This window comes from Tursiops truncatus, chromosome 12, assembly GCF_011762595.2.
Source record: "Tursiops truncatus isolate mTurTru1 chromosome 12, mTurTru1.mat.Y, whole genome shotgun sequence".
Taxonomy (NCBI): domain Eukaryota; kingdom Metazoa; phylum Chordata; class Mammalia; order Artiodactyla; family Delphinidae; genus Tursiops; species Tursiops truncatus.
This window is the reverse complement of record NC_047045.1, coordinates 64364040-64379767: the sequence shown is the minus strand read 5'-3', so window position 1 is coordinate 64379767 and position 15728 is coordinate 64364040. Positions and strand designations below refer to the sequence as shown.

Here is a 15728-nt window from a genome sequence, read left to right as displayed (position 1 = left end):
ATTATAGAAACAAAAATTCCCTTGATTTAACACATTCATTTTGACCCTGGAGAGCAAGTGTTTCAACCAAAAATTTCTGAACGTCTTAAGTGTCTTTTAGGCCATTCGTTTTCTGAATTTCTCCTTATCAAAGTGAGTTTATTACTTAAGACTGTGACAAATGTGATTGTACAGGGACAGCCAAAGTCGTCATCATCAGATTGAATTGCTCTTCTCTAAGCAGCCTTTTTACTTGGAGATTTTGATGACTGTAAAAATTGTTGAGCTGAATGAAGAGAAAAACATATAAAGCCATCATTATATGCTTTGTTATATTTTCATGTGTTCTAGAAAGCTTAAATTTGTTAAGCTTTTAAAGAAAACACTCTTATGCAACGAGTGAAATTTTAATAGACACAGTATGTGGGAGAAACACAAAAGTCCATTCCCTTAAGCAGATTTGCACATCGAGTGTAGAAGCTTAGGTATCGATTTTTCTCAGACATACCCTGCTGTGAAATGTTCCTTTAATTACCTAAACAAGGTTGTAGGAAAAGGATCAGGTGAATTGATTCATGAGAGGTACCAGGTCCTTGGCACCTTTACCCATCATGCCGCTGGTTGTAGAGTGAGTGGAAATTTTTTAATATTAACTATTTTATAAAAATAAGTTTAAGAATGATTTGCAGGGCTTCCCGGGTGGCGCAGTGGTTAAGAATCCGCCTGCCAATGCAGGGGACACGGGTTCAAGCCCTGGTCCAGGAAGTTCCCACGTGCCACAGAGCAACGAAGAGCATGTGCCACAACTACTGAGCCTGTGCTCTAGAGCCCGTGAGCCACAACTACTGAGCCTGCGTGCCACAACTACTGAGCCCGTGTTCCACAACTACTGAAGCCTGCTCTCTAGAGCCCGCGAGCCACAACTGCTGAAGCCCGCCTGCCTAGAGCCCGTGCTCTGCAAAAAGAGAAGCCACCACAATGAGAAGCCCGCGCACCGCAACGAAGAGTAGTCCCCGCTTGCCGCAACTAGAGAAAGCCCGCGCGCAGCAACGAAGACCCAACGCAGCCAAAAATAAATAAATAAAATAATAAATAAATTTAAAAAAAGAATGATTTGCAGTATAATATAATTTATAAAACTTTGACACACAAAACAATACTATGTCTTGATGACCTCACTGGTATGTAGAAAAAGTGTGGAAAATATGTTTGGGAATGATACACACTAAATTTAGAATGATGTTACCACTGTGAGACTGGGGACAAGAGGGAAATTTATCTGTACTACTTTTAAAAAATAAAACTGAAACAAATATAGCCATACGTTAACTATTAAATCTGTGATGATCTCTCTCCTTTTCTCTATGTCTAAAATAATTCTGCATGAAAATTAAACATTACTTGACTAAAACATTTATAGCCTGTGTTTAGCATACAAATTATGGAAAAACAAATGCCAAAGTAAAAAATTTTTAAATTTGTTATACTATATCTTGCTTGTAATATCCTACGATATATCATCCTAGTCTATTTTGTATTCATTTGGTATTATATCTATACTTTGATATAACGTTTGTGCTTTTTTTTTTTTTTTTTTCGGTACGCGGGCCTCTCACTGTTGTGGCCTCTCCCATTGCGGAGCACAGGCTCCGGACGGGCAGGCTCAGCGGCCATGACTCACGGGCCCAGCCGCTCCGTGGCATGTGGGATCTTCCCGGACCGGGGCACGAACCCGTGTCCCCTGCATCGGCAGGCGGACTCTCAATCACCGCGCCACCAGGGAAGCCCGTTTGTGCATTTTTAGTGAAATTATGAGTAAAGATTTGAATCCTGCGTATCTGTTTGAATCGTAGTGTAATGATGAAACTAGTGATTTTCAAATTGTAACATGCATGAGACTCATTTAAATGTGGACTCCCAGGTTCCTCTCCAGAGGTGTGAACTAAATAGGATCCAGGAATGTGCATTTTTAACAAGCCCTCCTGGCCTCCTAACTCCCCTACCCCAATCCAAGTTGATTCTGATACCGGTATCCTAAGGAGCACATTTTGGGAAACACTGGTTTGAACTATCTGTGCTTGTGCAGTCTGCTCAACTCCGAGTGCCATTCCTACTTCTTCTAACCCAGGGTCAATAGGCTATGGTCTAGGGACCAAATCCAGCCCACCACCTGTTTTAGTAAGTAAAGTTTTATTGAAACCCAGCCACCCTGATTGGTTTACATATGGTCTGGTGCTTTTTTTTGCCACAATGGCAGATAGAGTCGTTGGAACAGAGACCGGAGAGCTGACGAAGCCTAAAATACTTTCTCTCTGGCTCTTTACAAAAAACTTTGCTGACCCCTGCATGTAATCCATCATTTTGTGTGGGAGCATGTCAAAGGTAGTCCAGTAAAGAAACTGGAGTATATATAATAAGTTGACTATGATGATGAAGGGCGTATAATTGACCCGTTTAGTTTAACAGGCATTGATTCAGTCCTTACTGTGTGCTAGGTACTGTACATGCCTCGGTTTTCCCACTTGGGCAGCTTAGAGTCTTCCGTGGCAAATGCATGATTTCAGATGTGTTAGGGGAAGGGCAGCATTTCTTTTCATGGTGTGCCATGGGAGCGTGGCATCTAACGCAGTCTAATCCCTGAGGTCGGGAATGATGTCCTAGGAGTCTCTCACCCTCAGTAACTAGCCCAGCAGCTGCCTGTGGTAGATGAGATTCAGAAATAGGCACTCCCTTCCCCTTGCTTGCTCAGGTGAGTGGAGTGTGTTGCTCCGCCCCAATCAAGTTGGCTTGGCCACGTGACTTGCTTTGGCCAATGAATGTTAGCAGCCCTGATGCGGAAGAAGCTGGTGCAGTTGAGCTTTGCTCTTTGGTGCCATTTCCATGAAAAAGGTAAGCCTGGACTGGCCTTCTGGTTCTAGGAGGGAGGAGAAGGTTATCCCTAGGGTGACCAACCATCCCAGTGTGCCTGGGACTGCCCCCATTTTAAAATAATTTCCATGTCCTAGGAAATTTCTCAGTCTCGGGCATACGGGAGCAGAGCCACCCCAAGCCGGGTCTAGCCTAGATTAGCTGGCCTCCAGATTACCCACAGAATCGTGGGAAATCCTAAATGACTGTTGCTTTAGGCCACTGAGTTTTGGGGTGACTTGTTATGCAGCAGGAGTTAAGCAGCATAGCGCCTAATAAACGTTTGCTTATTTCAGCTGAGATAGCTCCTGGCAGAAATTTTGAAGGTTGAGTAAAAGTCAAGCAGGTGAAAAAGATGAGAGGTGTTTTGGCAGATGGAGGCACAGAAGGGTCAAGGGCCCAGGGGCCTAGAATATAGTGTGAGCTGGCCCGCGGAGGACAGCTCTGAGGGGAGCGCAGCTGAAAGCAGGGGTCCCCTTTCCCAGGGTATCGTCATAGCCCAGGGGAGAGGCCCGAGGCTGAGGCCGTCTGCATGGTCGAAGGAAGGGCAGCGTATGGGAGGAAAGACCTTGGCTCAGATCTCAACTCTGCTACCTAATAACTTGGTGGGGGGTTGTTAGGCAAGTTACTTTATCACCTTTATCCTTGGCATCTGCATCTGCAAAGTATGTATGATGATACATATTTCACAGGGTTTATGTTAGAGGGAAGAAACCAACAGGAAAGTTTGTGATTTCTTCATTCTGACTCTCCACTTACCTATCAAGCTGGCAGCAAATGATCCAGTTAGAACAGTGTGGCCAAAAGCAGGATGGGCATTGCCACTGTTCTCACTGGTTTCAGAACTTTTCAAGTTTTCTTTCTCCCACCTTTTTTTTTTAATGTTTGAATTTCTCATTTATTTCTCACACATTTGTCTGGTTCAATGGAATCATTCCTGGTATCAGCAATATTTAACCACATGTTTAGCAGGGAATGGTAGTATCATAAAGGGAATAGCTGAAATGATAAAATGTCTGTTAAAAAAAACCCAGATATATTCAATGTGCTCTGTAGAGCCATAGTGAATATAGTTTTAAAGATAGAGCCAAATAGAATAAACGTTTTGGAAGGTCACTTAAAGTTGACTGAAAAAATTCTTTGTCTTAATCATGTACCAGGAAAAACTTAACAAAAAAATTTTTCCCACTGCCACAGAGCAACTAAGTTTACATGGTGGAACCCAGGAGGTCCCAGCCTGTCTGCATGGATTACCAGGTAGGATGTGGGCTGCTTTTCTGATTTTGGCTCTTTGTTGATTGTCCCAGGTTCTGAGTGGGATCATTGAATTCCAGAGTTTTGGTGGATGGAAGCAATGTAGATGTCTTTACAAATTAAGAAAAGCATGCCACCTAGCAGTTAATGACCATCTTTCTTCTCAAAGCAATGCAGTATAACTCTATGGATGATGGAAATTTATTATTAACCCTTTAATTCAGATTATATATTTTTAACAGTTTACAAATTTTACTTCTGCTTTTTGTAACTTAGTGATAAAGGAATGGAATTTAGTTATAAAGGTCAAATTATCTCTTTGACCTGGAACATGCTAAGATCAAAAGAAAGAGGGAACACGGGAATGAGTAGACGATTCTGTTGTTCACTCTTGTGACCAGCATTGGTTAGTGCTGGCTGTGTGTTAGGTACCGTAGGGAACATGGAGGGAAAAGGATGAGATCCCTGCTTTTGGGGACCGTTATTGGCTAGTACTGTGCTAAGTCGAAGATGGTCCAGGGCCCTACCTGGGTGCTTTGGGAATTCGGAATTTCAGACCCTATTCCAGACTTGAATCCGACTCTGTGTTTTAATAAGATTTCCTGTGATTTATGTGCAAGACAAGTTGGTGAAGAACTGGTTGAGTAAGTAGAAAAAATAATAATTACAAGGATCGGGAGAGGGATGAAGTACAAAGGAGATTATGATTAAAATTTTTTTTATTTGGAGTTTTATTTCAGTTTCAGAGTAGGTTCATCCTTGAACTTCAAAGTGAATGCTCAGTTTTAGGGGAGCTTCTCGTATGAACTTCTCGGATGGGGACATTTTCTTGGTCATGGTTGGGGCAAAGTTTGCCTTCTTGGCAAGCCCCTAGCAGTGCACAGTACACAGCAGTGACAGTATCCATCAGTGACAGCTTCTGACCAGGCACAGGCCTTACCCCCTTGCAGCAGACCACATCCCAGGGGGTTGAGAGCAGTAATGTGCTGCCACATTGCTCCTGTATCAGTGATCCTGGGGGAACAGTGTCACTAAGGCTTCGTGTCAGAGCTGTTCAGGAGTCCTTTGCAGACATGAAGACACTGAAACGTGGGATTTAGGCTTGTGGTGATACATAAATACGAGTGTTTGCATTTAATCTTTCCAGTTGAGGGAAGCATTATTAATTCCATTGAAAGGGACCTATTCTGACTTTCAAAGCTAGAGCTCAACGTAAAGGCAGTGCTTTTTTTTCTTTTCCGTATTGAGGTAGTGGTAGGTGAGGAGAACCCTAAAAACAGACCTCTCTCTGAACAGTTAATTGGCGACGTTTCATCTTCTCTGACTTCCTTCTTGAGTAAATCAGGTGCTTAATTCGGTAGTGGGTGGGAGGTGGGTGAGGAAGGAGGATTTCGTGTACTGTAGGAGTTGGCTTGCTGTGGCCCTGGGGGCAATATGGGTTTTTTGTTGTTAGTTATAAATGTCTGGCTCGAACTGTTTACTTCTAGATGTTGAGATAAGCTTTCATTATTCGTGTGTACAAATTACCTCATAGAAAGTTTGCATTTGAATCTACTCTTCAATTATTTACAAGAGATGACAGTTGGAAAAACGACTGCACCCTGTCCTAGAAGCTGACGGCCTCTGTGACTCATGGGGTAATCTGATAGGGTACACACTTCACTGCTTCTACCCAGTCAGGGCTGCTTTAGAACAAGACACAGTTCGGAGTGACTCTCCTTGCTGCGGTATATGTTTTTTTCACCCTGTCTCTGTTCATTAAGCCTTCTGTTTGTGCGCCCCATTCCAGCCAAGCCAGCAACCCTACCAACTCTGACCATACAGCACTGTTCTCCATTGGTTTCTGGCATCAGGGTCCTGCCTCTCCTATTCTTCCTTTCCAGGTTTGAGGGAGAGGTGTAATAAGGAAGAAGAACCTTTTGTATTCTATTACAAGTTAATCACTAAAGGGATGTTACCTATAAGCTTAAATTACACATAATGGCCAACCTCTGGGACCGCTGCTTCCCAGGTAAAGAGCATTAAGCTAAAATACCTTTGTTTAGCTCACAGGAAATATCCTGACCAGGCTCACCTGTGAATGACTGCAGGGAGGATGAAATTAACACAGCCCCTCTGGAGGCTGATGGGAATCAGGAAATGTTTGACTTTACTCCCTCCCCTTTTAGTATAAAAGTATAAAAGGAGCCTGAATTCTCACTCAGGCAAGATGATTCTTTGGGGCCCAAGTCCACCATCTTTTCCGTTTGGTTGCCGGCTTCCCAAAGAAAGTCGCTATCCTTTGCCCCAGCGATTTATCTCTCGATTATTGGCCTGTTGTGTGGCTAGCAGTACGAGCTTAGGCTCTGTAACAGAGGGTCAGGGCAGAAAAGGTACACATGGAAATTAAGAGTTATAATGCTCTTCTGTGGCCTTTGAGGCCAAAAAACTGATGGTACTTGAAATTAGTTCCTACTCTTGGCTGGCATTTTACACAGATGGCAAGGGCGGCAATTACATGCCCGATTGAGTTGAGAGATTTGTCTAATCCTATATCCTGTCATGTTTAACAATTCTTATTAAATCAAAAACTTCCATTTGAGCTTAACTCATCTTTAAGGATGTCGGTATATATCGAAACATGAAATATTGTGTCTTTTGGCAAGGACTTTCCAAATGTATTCAATCTATCCCTTTGACTCTTGGTGGAAATATAAATAAATCTTTCCAGATTAATGGGTATTTGACTCAGGAATTCTCAAAGAAGATGATTCTAGAACTTCCCTTAGTAATATATTCCGGTGCATCCCAGTTTTTTTACTTAACTTTTCTTTAATGTATTACTTAAATCATTCCTGAAATAATACAGAGTAATTTCTTGACTTTTGGTCAGTAATGTTGGGTAAATTCCTCACCACCCTCAAGTGCTAAGAACTTAATATAAAAGAGGCGATAAATCATAAACCTGGTTTCAGCCCACCTGGGGGTCGTTATCTAGAGGCTGCTCCTCCAGCCATTTCAACCCTTGGGCTTCCATCTCGCAAGTGAAAGGACAAGGGTGCTGGCCAGGAGGCAACTGTAACAAAGCCCTTCCTTCCACTAAAGCTATGTATTTCACTCCGTGAGTGCTCATGACTCCCGTGAAGCATATAATTTAAGCAAGATTATTTATCTGATTTCCTGTTGCCTGAAGCTCAGCAGGGGCAAAATGGTAGGAAGGGAGCAGTTATTGGCACGTATGATGACAACAGAAGTTTCACTTTGACAGCCTGACAGTGAGGGGGGAGATGGGAAAGCACTGCACAGTAAGGAGTGTGGACAAAAAAATCTGTTCAGCATGTCTGTTTAAAAGGTCTGGGAAGAGTGTATTCTAGTGCAGATTTTCTTGGGAAAAAATGGTTAAATTATGATGTTTTATTACATCGAAGATTATAGTGGAATCTAATATTTGAAGAAACAGGTTATATTCTGAAAGTAGGGATTTTCCACTGTGGGGTTATCATGAAGATTAGCAGTAGTATATGTGATGTGCGTGGCACAAAGTAGCCATGACCCCGATGCTGCTGGCAGGGGTAGATTTGTATGACCCTAGGGTTGATAGTCCAGATGCTTAAAGTGTGTGGTTCATCATAGTTGTTGCATAGATATAGGCTGAATGAATGTAATAGCTTTTTAAGCAGTTCGCTTATGTTTTTCTAAGCTAATTGGAGTACATATCTAACACAGATAGTTAAAATACCAATATTTCCTACAAAGCGATTTAAGTCATTATATTTTATCTTGGTCATAGGGGAACTCTGGTCCAGTTGTAAAAGTAGTTAAGTTATTTGACCTTCTTTTACATAAGTGAAGATATTAACAATCAAGGCTCAATCTAACAGAAACGGAATAGCTCATAGATAGAGAATTGGTTATATGCAAACATAGCCATCTGTCTTGTGAATGATGGGAAATCCATTAAGTTTCTTTGAAGTCCAGCATTAAGTGTGTATTCACTTTGAGGAGAGTCATGAGTCCAGTGCTTGAATGGACCCGTTTTGCTTCTTGATTGCTTGGCAGTGAATATTCCTCTAGCCCCTGCCATCAGCTCTTTTTCAGATGTGTGTAGGAGGTACCGGAGGAAAACACACCAGTTACTAATAACATCAATTCCTCTATGCTGTTGTACGTGTGTGTGTGCACACTCCAAGGAAGCTGGTCTGGGGACACTGTTCAAAAGCACTTGCTGAATGTAAAGAACAGCATGAGATTTATTTCAGGGCTTAGATATTCCTAACTTAAAACTGTAACTGCAGGATGTAGACGTCAGCAGGGATACCACTGTGTTCCTTGTTTGGGGTCCATGGGTCCTTAAAGAACGCATACTTGGGTGTCAGGGGGTCCCATGAGCATCTGAAACGGTAAAAGCAGCATTTGGGATGTTTTCTATTTTCTGGCACGAGGGTCTTTTTTTTTTTTCTAAGTTTAATTTTATATTTTGAGTTTCTCAAAGTCTTTGACTCAGAAAGACTATTGGATATTTGAACTTTGATGTTAGCCATTGATGCTATATGTAATTTTATCACTTTTGCCCTTATAATAGCGATCAAATCAGGTACATTCTCTGGACCTGAATTTCTCCATCAGTAAATTGAGGGGCTTAAACTACATGATTTCTTGAGGACACTTTGAGCTTTTATCCCGAGTCCCTGTTTTTGCTACCTGGACTGTTCTGCACCTTTGCCCTTTAGTCCTACTACCTGTTCTCTGTCGCGGTTTCCATGGTGATATGAGCTGTCCATCCAAGGAACACTCGGCAGCAGCTCTTTGTTTTTCTTCTATAAACGTCCCAGTCCTGGTAAGCGTGTAGAGCCTTTTTCTTACAATCCCAGTGAATTGCAGTAGATGTATGATGCAAAATCCTGCTTTTATTATTTTTAATCAAAGTTTATTTTCTGTTGTAATTTGTTAGCTTTAATATATTTGCTATTACAGGAGAGTGAGTACAGGAGAGGGAGATGGACCCAGTTCTGTACTTGCCCTTACTCTGAATGACACTTTGGGGAGAGGACACTGACCCAAGTCTCTATGATGAAAAGTTGCAGAAGTTCTTTATGCCCCTAGGACCATGGAATTATGTTGGCCTTGGGTGAAACGATGCACCCAGATGCATTCCAACATGTGGCTGTAGATATTTTGCATGCCCTGATTAAGGGTTTCCAAAGGGCTGCAGCCTACAGCTAAAAGCTACTAGCACAGCTCTCAGATTATGGTTCTCTGTGATAGGATGATCATTCAAAGCCAGAGAGGAATGACCCCCAGGGGCTGCCGGTGGGGAGGCAGAAGTGGCTCATCAGCCCCCGACTCCTGCTGCTGGTGGAAGACAGGAGAGGCAGTGACAGGTGCAAGAACGGCTGCGTTTCACCTTCGCTGAAAGCTGGGAGTGACATAATAGCTGGGTCAGTTTTATTCCCTTTGGAAGTACATTTCCTTAGATGATGACATTCCTAAATCCACTTAGGAATGCTGGATGTGTATATAACTACATAATCTCTGAAAGCTCCTTCTCAAAATCCCACTTCCAGAAATGTGGTCTGACGATAATTAATTAAGTTTTGGCTTTAAAAAAAAAAAAGTGTCCAGAAGTGTGTACGCGTTTCTGTAGCTTTGCCGGAGTTCAGAAGTTTGAGCTGCCTCTGAAGTATTGACTGCAGCAGGGAGGCGGGGTTTTTTGTCTCCAATGAGGTGGCTCCAGTGTTGGGAAAGCCTATCGCCTTTCATAGGAGCGCTTACTCTGTAATCCAAGCAGTAGCCACACAGCCCGTTTTATTGTTTGTGGAGTCCTGTGGCTCCTGAGTGCTTCACAGACAGGAAAGAGGGCAAATGAGCTGAACTCTTTGATTTCTCCCAAGTCACCTGTGTGGCTGAACTTTAAACTAGGCGCCTGGGTTGGCGCTGAATCTTTCTCTCCAGCCTGAGGAGTTTCTTCTGTCTGCAGCAGACGGCTGGCTTTCTGCCCTTGTGGGGAAAGATGCCTGGGAGAGGAGTAGGATTACAGTATGGGATGCTAGGTACACACCAGAGAGTCGGAGTGCCTTGGTCTTGTTCTTTACCAAGTCCTGACAAGCGTCCCTGAAATGAACACCCTGCTTCATTTTTTAAATTATACTTTTAGTTATTTTTATTTTCATATTTTCTGGGGGTGAGGTAGGGACTGTGAATAGTCCTGATCTAGAGACCAGGTACCACAATGTGGCTAGGGTAAAAAAAAAAAAATTTTTTTTTTTCCCCTAATCTCTCATTTTTCTTTTCTTTATAACTGGGTGGCACAGAAGCAATCTTTCTGCAGAGTGCCCTGCCTGACTCTCAGGATTGTCTGAACAAGTAGGAAGGAGCAGTTTCATTGAAAGGACCTGGAACGATTTTTAAAAACAAGCTTTTTGTTGGCTGGACTGTCCTTTGTCTATAGTTGATTTTGATGTGAAAGAAGATGAAAAAGGAAGGCTCTTCAGGTCCCTTCAGACTCAAGTCAAACCCAGGTTCCCTCTCACGTGCTGTGAGTTGGATAAATTTCTCCTCCTTGCCCAGGCAGACAAAGAGGCTGTTTCGCAGTGATGGAGAGCTCTCAGTTTGTGGGCAGCAGGTGGAAGCGGATGATGAAAACTGGACCTACAGAATCCAGCCCAGAAAAGGTGACTTGACTTTTTTCTATTTAAACATTTTTAGGAGTTTGCTATCTAGAATTCTTGGTTTCTATCACTGATTTCTGTTCACGATTCTTGGCCACGTTAGGAGTTTTTGTGTGTTTTTGTATTGGAATTCAGTGTCAGTCATTTGTTTGCATGTCTTTCAATTAGATTCAACCTGAGATTGTGTCCTTCTAAGAAGGATAAAATAGCTGTTATGTGTCCTCAGCACTGCCCCCCACCCCCAAATCATATCCGCACGCTCATGTGACTTGTGCAAAGTTCAGTGGTAAACTACATCCTGGGAGGAATCTTCTGCTCTTTACAACAATTGAAAGTTAGGACATGGAGCTCTTTTCTGAAACAGTGCACTGAGAAAACTTTGGGAATCGTGGATAAACTTTTTGCATATTTCTTTAAGAAGACTGATGAATTACACAAACGCTTGAATTAAACAGGTGTTGGGGTGACATCGAGGAAATGAACACACGAAGTGTGATATCCTGGCCAGAAGGAGTTTTTGGATTTCTTTCAAGTTCCTTTTCAGACCATTGCTGGTCTCTGTTCTCAGGTTTAGCATGTTTTGTCTTCTTCAAGGTGAAGAAATATAGCAGTCCTGGCGGAAAAGAGGGAAATATTTCAATATTTCTTAAACACACCCCTGTTTTATATTTAGAATTTCTGAGGTCTTCCTTTTAGTATGTTTACTGGAGAGACTGAATTGTTAGGCTCGAAAATGGTTTCTCCATTCAGAGCCGTGTCACAGCCCAGTGGGGGAGCACTATTTAAGGTTTACAAAGGAACCTCGTCCAGACATTCCGCATGCTTGTATTTTCCCTATTTATCACATTCTTCCCGTGCCAAGAGAAGCCTCACTAAAACCTTTCAGGGACCTGTCCTCCCCCTTCTTTGGGGAAATAAAACTGCTGAAACGTGAGAGAGCTAAGTTAAATCTGTGCTTATGGGGACAGTAATTATATTCCATGGACTGAGAATTAAACGCACCCTTCTTCATGGATAATGTGGGTTAAGCCATTTGCTCTTGTCTGTTAAACTGTGGCACAAGAGGGACTAGTTAATGCTCTTTGAAGATGTCAGTTGTTTATTATGTCAAGAAGGGGGTCCACAGTGGTCTGCTGATACTGAGCCGAAATACACAGGTTTTTAGTTCAGATGCTGTATAATTGCGAGGCGTAGAAAAGCCATTTGTGCTTTCTGGCTGGAGTTGTGTAGTTTAGTAAGTCCACGAACTTTACTTTTCTAAATCAGGAATAAGCTGTGGTTTTGGTAAATGGGTGGGTTGTAATGTTCAAAGGGTGGATACAGTAGTACTGTGGTCGCGAGAGGGTGTAGTTTTAATGCCTTTGGCCTTTGCCAGGGGTTGCTTTTTTATGGCTTGTTTTGTTTTAAATCAACTGCTGTCAAGTTTCTGTTAAAGATTGTGTACATGTGAGCACGCGGCTTTAGGGTTTCCATCATAGATGCGCCATCTAAATTAACGCTAAAGGGAAAGAGACTGTGAATTTGCATGGATTAGTTTTAGTTGGGAAATGAAGCAAATACTGTACACTTGACTTGTGAAAAATAAAGAAGTCATTGTAAAGACCAGGGGCGATTTGTAGAGGGAGGACTTGTTTATGTAACAATACAAAAGATTGTGCCCTTTATCCCTTACAGTAATAGGGGATACAGTAGCCTCATGAAGATAAATGGTGGCATAATACAGTGTGTAAATTTGTATGGTTCTTAGAAATAGTTGGACATGGATGATATTATCACTTTTGACATGTGCGGTTAGGGGAAAGTCCTTAAAAAGCTGCCTATAGATCAGAATTCGTGGGCTTAGATTCTTTTTTCATATTTGACTTGCAAAAGAAAATTGGCTCCCAACTTTGACATGTTGCCTCAGGGGCATTGTAACAGTTGATCTTTAGTCCACATAATTCTTTCCTTTGGAGAAATACAGAGTGACATTTGTTTACGCTTACAGATCAAAAGAGGGAAAATCTTTCAGAGAAATTATACAGGATTGGAGTTTTGTTTCATTTTTTTTTTTTTGAGCATCAAATAAATTTGCTAAAAGTCTAACAAGGATTATCAGTCAGTGCTAAGAATGCCCAATGGCCATATTAGGATTTGTTTGCAAATAAATACGCATCGAAGACGTATTGGTCTATGGGGATTGTGTAGTATCTTTCTCAGGCATCCAAATCCACTTTCCTTTCAGCCTGCTCCCTAAACCCCTGACTTTATATTCACATTTTTTGATATACACAGGTTTCTAAAAGCCTGCTCGCCCTTCTTCTCCCATGCATACATATACTGCCATCAAGCAGTGACAGCCAGGAGTAGGGCAGTGTAGTTTAACAAGTCAGCCTTGTGTCAGTGGTCCTGTCTGTGTTCTTCCCTCTACCCGCCGCACCCCACCCCACCCCACCCCACCCCACCCCCAAGGGATCTCTGTCTGATGAGGTGTCCGGTTCTACAGGCTTTCTCCCTCCCATCCAGCAGCTGCTGCAAGGCCGGAGTGCTTGCCCTGCTCCCTGCCTACATCTCCAGGTCGCATTGCTTTGCACAGTTAGCCCCCAGAATCCCTACTATCAGTGTAGGTAGTATGTTGAATAAGATGCATGTTCATTCTATAAAACAGTTCTTTCAAGTTTTGTTTTAGAAGTTCTTTTTATAGTGAATCTCCATGCTAGGTTGCTTATCAGTAACATCAGATTGAAGTGTTTGAGTGGTTACCTTTATGGATATCTATCATTACACAGACCCATAGCTTTACAATCCAGTGTTACCGCTTATACTCGAGAAGCTAAGGGTAAAATTCCTGAGCCTAAAAAGTAACTAGAAGATACGTATTTATGTGTCCAAAGCAATCACAAGTAAGGACCTGTGTGCTTTCTCTTGTTCTAGCACATGGCAAGTTTCAAAACTCTCTTGCGTTGACATTTGTACTCTGGAAGGTAAAAATGAATTGAGTAACAGCAGTGACCCGTCCTTACGTTCTTCGTGTGATGTGACCCACTCTCACAGCAGATGATGTTTCGACTTAATTAGCCATAAAAATCAAGGGTGTGAATCACTGTCCTTTTGAATGTTACCTTTAGTGAATCATGAGCTGTTTTGCTAGATGCCTGTGTAGTCAAAAAGTAGAAGTCAGTTGGAGATGAGACCGTATGTTGCTTTTCACGTGGAGTTGTGAGAGCATTTAGAAGGAATTCTCATTGAGTACCACGTGTGGGATACAGAGAAATGTAGCACACAGGCCCTGAAGTCATGGAGTTCATACTTCAGTGGAGAAGCAGATAAGGCATTTAAGGGAGAATTAAAGAGAAAATGCAGGATAATTGTGAAAAAGTGTAAAGTGAGTGGCTTAGATGAGAAGGTACTTTATATGGAGCATTTCCATGTTTTGCATGGTCTTCTGGCTGTGCATTGATTTCAACAATATTTAATGAGCTCCTGCTTTGTTTCCAGCACTGGGGAAGGTTCTCAAGGGAAACTAATGACCAGTAGTAGTTATTCTGTGCTTCCCCTGTCTTGCTTACTTACTCTTCTCTTGTCAATTAAAACCAAAAGAGGAGGAATAATAATGGCGTATCCTCTCATTGAGCAGAGCGTGTTTTGTTGGAGCCCCAGTTCCGTGTTCAGCTGGGCAGAGGCATGATTGATGATCCTGGTATTGGCAGGTCAAGAGACTGGGTAATTGACATGCCAGGCTGCAATTTAGAAAATGCTTTCATTCTGTTCTTCTGGACATTGCCGTGTGTATTAACAACATTACAAAATTTGAATCATTTGGATTTCTGTTCCCTCCCTTTCCAGGAGCGACAAAAATGACCAGAGAATGACCTTACTAGATATCAAGGGTAATGAATAATCCATACACTAGATAATCAGTTGTGTGGAGTTGGCTGTATTTGAAATAATTTCATCCCAGTGTCCTCCCTAATAAAATAGTTGCAGAAAACAGAATCCTTGTGCATAATTAGATTAGCAGTGACTTCAGATACTACAGTGGAGGAAGATGGCATGGCAGACCAAAAGCAAGGTCAAGATCCTGTTTCTATGTAAATACCTGTAATTTATTTTTGATCATAAAATCCTTAACAGTATAAGATCTAAGAACATTTCCTTCGTGGCATTAAAATAACCTGAAAAATATTAGCAGATATTGTCAAAGCAGAACCCCAAATTTGATAGTAAAATTAAACAAGTAATATTTATCCTGAGGGTCACTATGTATGTTGGAAAAATAGCTCAATGGAGTTTATCTTGGTGTCTTAATAAAAAGAGATAAGAATAATATTCTCAGTGCAGTGAATGTAATGTTTTCTTTCTTTCTTTCTACTGAAGTTGAGATTCTGTGAGAGAGACAGTGAGTGCCACTTAATATTTTAATCTGGTTCATCGAGACTGCCCTTTATTAACCTTTGATGGTTTTTTCTTTTGAAGTTGGGAATCTGTTGTCTCGCTGCCTTGCTTTATGGCAAAAATGATCCTGTTTGTTATTAAGTTGATGAAGTTCTGTTGAAATGATATTTTAACTAATACCCTTCTTTTATTTACTTGTTTTTAAAAGTTTGTGGGTTTGTTTTGAGACTTAGATACTTATTTAGATTACTGGAAGTATCGTAGAGTAATGAAGGAAGTTACTTATTGTCAGAGCTTGGGTTTGGAAGTGAGTAACCTGTGTTCTTTTTCTTTCTTTTTAAAAATTCAATTAATTAATTTACAAATTAGCGTATAGTTAATATAACCTGTGTTCTTTTCCATGGAAATGTCTTTACTGGGTTTTGAAAACTTTTTTGAAATTGTTCTTTTCAAACAGTTATTTTAAAAATAATTTAAAAAGACACTGCACATTAATTAGGGTTAATTTTTATGTCTCTTACAATTCATATTATATTTATATAATTATGTATCAATATTATAGTCATA

General features: G+C 41.4%; 1 protein-coding gene and 1 long non-coding RNA gene across 7 annotated transcripts in view; both read left to right on the top strand.

Annotated features, from left to right (window-relative positions):
• NHSL1 (NHS like 1) overlaps nt 1–15728 on the top strand; it is a 237698-nt gene that overhangs the window by 98717 nt on the left and 123253 nt on the right. The gene's annotated exons all lie outside the window — the stretch shown is intronic.
• Nucleotides 1–15728, top strand: part of LOC141276032 (uncharacterized) — a 91971-nt gene extending 76243 nt beyond the window's left edge. For 2 of the 3 annotated variants that reach the window (XR_012324882.1, XR_012324883.1), the window contains exon 4: nt 1–15680. This exon is cut by the window's left edge and continues 13320 nt beyond it. This is a non-coding gene — a long non-coding RNA (uncharacterized lncRNA). The other variant, XR_012324881.1, reaches the window with a different exon arrangement.